Below are 4,165 nucleotides of genomic sequence, written 5' to 3' on the forward strand. Positions count from 1 at the left end.
TCCTATTTAATTTTTAAAATATGTTTTGATATAAAACACATATGTATTTATATTGAGATGAAATTAGATATATTTTTAATTATTCTGAATTCTTTCAAATTGATCATTCTTCTTTGTTTGTAAATAAGTTAATTTTTAAATCATTTGACCTAAAACTATTTTTACTTGGTTAAGAGATCTTCTTTCTAAAATGTAAAGAATCAAGTTAACTACCCAATGCCTAAAGACATTTGGTGTGAGTGAAAGTCTATCCTTTTTACCAACCACCAACAAAATATTCCAAGTAGTGTGGTTTTTCATGAATAGTTGTGATGAGTTAACCTACATTCATAAATAACAATTAATGATGATTTTCCCAATATTGGTTTGACAACTAAATTGTGATAAAAATATATATATATATTATTTAAAAAAATAGAATTATTGTATGATGTTGATTAATTTTGTTTATAATTTGAAATAGTGTTCAAGGTTCTCAATAATATTTGTAACCATTGTTTTGGTTTTTAAAAGCTTTCTCTTCACTTTTTTATAGTTGATGTAAAGTTTAATGCTTCATTACATGTTATATGTTTTCAATGTTTTACTATGTGACAAAGAATATTCTCACCACAACAAATATTCATAGTTTTCATTCCCGTTTGTTATTTCAATGGAATAAAAAAAAAAATCTTTGTAATTACAATTTATTTTATTAGATTTAGATTTAGATTTGTGTGTTTTTATGGGATTAAATTTTATTTTTTAATTAATTAATTAATTAATTAATTTCTAACTATAATGAAAATTAGATACAACTTTTCATAAATGCCATAAACAAACAAATAACATGTTTACAAAGACGTAAACAAATTATTCACCAAACCAATTGAGCTAAAATCCTTTAACTTTTAACCTTAGTTAAAAATTACGTATTTATTTAATACCATGCTAACCTAATTTTTCAATACAAATCAAACATTTTACTACAATTTGAATGTCAAAAATATTATAAATAAAGTCAATCTGTTTTCTATTTTTAATTATACAAATTAAAGTTTTCACTGCAATTTGAATGTTAAAAAATAGCACATATAAAATCACTCTATTTTTACATCGAAGGTGTTCCCTGTGCGGGCTTGGGCTGGGCAAACATTGTTCAGCCTAGCCAATCCCAACACCCCATTTTTGTCGTCCTCCATCAAATAAATATTTGACACGTGGAAAGGGTTTTGTGCGCAGTTATTCGGTCTTCCGAAGCCATTACTGCCCTCATAGCTTTGCACATATCCTCATTGTTAGCGCCTCGTCTACAGACCTCCACACCAACCTTCAAATCAATGTTTTGTATCACCAATACTATTTTCTTTTCTTGATTCAGCGACCGTTTCTAAGTTGGTTTGGCGTGAGTTTTTGGGGCACAATTTACCTGCCATTAAGTGAACTGGAAGGAAGGATTTAGCAATTGCTGGAGCTGGAATTAGCTTACCCTTTGTAGCTGGAATTCCTTGCTGCTTCCACTGTATTTTTCCTTCAATCGTTTAAAGACTAATGTGGCAGCGATCCATGGAAGACCCACTTGGAATCTACTCGTTTTGGTAATTGTGACTTCTTGGGCTAGGAATATTCTGGATACATGTGTTGTTGCAATTGCGTGCAGAGTTCCTTGAGTTCCTTGTCATGAAGCAATGATGCTAGGGTTCTGTTTTTTTTTTTTCCCCTTCTAGCCAAGACATAACAGGCCATGTACTCAACGAGATTTGAACCTCCGTCTTGTGGGTTTCACTCAACGAAACTTACCGTTAAACCCCATATCACTGTACAATGATGCTAGGGTTCTTGATGAACACCAAAGGATTAGTCGAGTTGATTGTCCTCAACATTGGAAGAGATAGGAAGGTAAAACTTAGATTTCATAAAAATGTTAAATTCAGACGAAATGTATTGAACATATTTTATTTAACTCGATTTGGCTATTGTTTTCAGGTCTCGAATGATAAGTGTTTGTGATTTTGGTGTTGATGGCTCTATTCATGACATTCAGCGCAACTTTGTTGGTAGCAGCCATATACATCCCAGCAAGGAAGGTGGTTCCATACAAGGTTCACGCTCTTAACCCCTTGCCTTCGTAGAAGATAGTTCACTATGTAGGGCATAGATTACCCAATTTGTCCTGCAAATTTATATCACAAAATGCATGTTATTGTCTTCAATCCTCATGGAAATTTAATTGAATGTTCAAAAACCTGTGAAAAGTTAGAGGTATAATTTATCATAAGATTATATGAAAGACAAAATAATTACAAAAATGAAAACTTAAGGGATCAGTTATACAGCGAATCATTCAAGTAGCCTCTTGAATTTATGAAATAGTGAAAGAGAAAATGAAAGTTTATCGTTGGATTTTCCTAGATAATAGAAAATTGTCAAAGGAGAAGATGGAACCCGTGGAAAGCGAAGAGAGCTCAATGGTGAAAGTTATTGTAGGCAATCGTAACTTACTCCTTCAAGCTTCTGGTCGTTCTGTACTAAAAGAGTCCTGAGTGGGCTGGAAGAAATCTACAATATAGCCATTGACTGTAATAAGAGAATGTTTGTTATTCCCTGCACGAGGCATTAGATAAAATGCTCTTTCTCTCAATGTGCATGGTTGTTCATCACGGTGCAAATATGTTTCACTCTACCCTTACTTTGAGTTACAACTTATGTGCGTAACATTTACCTCTTATTTATTTAGCAATATGCAGGGTTCCCTTTAAAATGCCAGTAAATCAAAGTTGGGGATTTAGACCATAACATTTAATAGAAGAGCCTACATGATGTTTTTCTTATTTTCTTTCATCTTGGAGAAACTCGTTAAATAGATTTTATGAGGATAAATTCCATGTTATTCCAGCAATCATTATTGGAATCTGGCGATTCAAGTGTGGGTGAATTGACAATTTTTGATTGCTTAAATTGCCTTTTGAATGCATAAATCAATTCAACACCCTCCAAAATTTATAAAACACTTGGATTGTGCAATATTAATATTGAAATTTACAATTCTACTAATTCTTTTAAACTTCTAACCAACTTTTGGAGAAAAATGGTTTGAAAATGTATCTAGAAAAACTTAAAAATGTAAATTGTTTAGACTATTTTATGATTTGCTTAATCTAAATTAATAGACAAGAATGTCAAAACTTTCTTTATATAGGTATACTATTTATAAATTATAATATTTAGTGTAATATCTTATAGGTAATACTTGTAACTTTATATTTATTCACTTCCATATAACATTTAATGCCTTTAGGAAGATGTAAAACTACCCAAATATTTAATTTTGTGATGTTAATGGAACTTGAAAGTTGAAACTGATCTAGAATCTATGGTAAATTTGACAAAGATTTCAAACTCAATTGTATGGTGTGTATTGGACTGGGCATCTCAAACCTTGGATTGACTGATTGAAATCTATTTCAAAAATAAGATGCTATCATGAGATTATGTTAGAGATATTTTGAGTAATATTTATTGATACCTGGGATGCAGAAAGTTATGACCAACAAAGAACACAAGGAATTTGTAAAAATACTTATATTTTAGATATAAAATAGAAAAAATAATCATCAATACACCATACAGCTTGTCTGGGATAAAAAATTATAAATTTTAGGCCCTAGATTGTTAGTTGCATTATTTTTAAAAAATAAAAAAAAACATATATTCTATATGCATCATTAAGTTAGATACACATTGAAGCCTAAGCTGTGAATAAAATTTGGATGAGACTATTGGAAAACCCAAGATGTGGAATCTTCTAAGACAACCCATTTTTACATTTTGAAATGTAAGAGCTCCAGAAGCAGGCTCATTGCACTTGACAATTATAAGGACAGACGTTTTTAAAATAATAAGAATGAACAAGATTGAACAAAAGAAGACAGATTGTTGATAGAGTAGTTTTTCGCTGGAGAGGTGTGCTGAAATTTTAACATACCTGAAAATTCATGTTTAATCTCATTTTTCTCAAGAGTTTTTTGAGGGGATTAGTTGATACATCCTTAGAGTCAGTAACAGGTACCTTGATATGGCTTTGGTTGTTTCAGCTCAGCCATGTAGACAAAAATAAGCATTGAAGCAATCTGATAGAAACTACTCCTAAAATTCTACAATTTGAATGACATGTTATTGCAATTAA

General features: G+C 30.9%; 1 long non-coding RNA gene across 1 annotated transcript; it reads left to right on the forward strand.

Annotated features, from left to right (window-relative positions):
- The first annotated feature begins 1,276 nt into the window (after positions 1–1,276).
- LOC149192558 (uncharacterized) lies at positions 1,277–2,820 on the forward strand. The gene is made up of 3 exons (XR_016254891.1): positions 1,277–1,577; positions 1,966–2,081; positions 2,392–2,820. It is a non-coding gene; the product is annotated as an uncharacterized LOC149192558 (long non-coding RNA).
- The last annotated feature ends 1,345 nt before the right edge of the window (positions 2,821–4,165 follow it).

Source organism: Pinus tabuliformis, chromosome 2_2 (assembly GCF_031772625.1).
Source record: "Pinus tabuliformis cultivar Carrire ecotype Pingquan chromosome 2_2, CPIR1, whole genome shotgun sequence".
Classification (NCBI taxonomy): Eukaryota; Viridiplantae; Streptophyta; class Pinopsida; order Pinales; family Pinaceae; genus Pinus; species Pinus tabuliformis.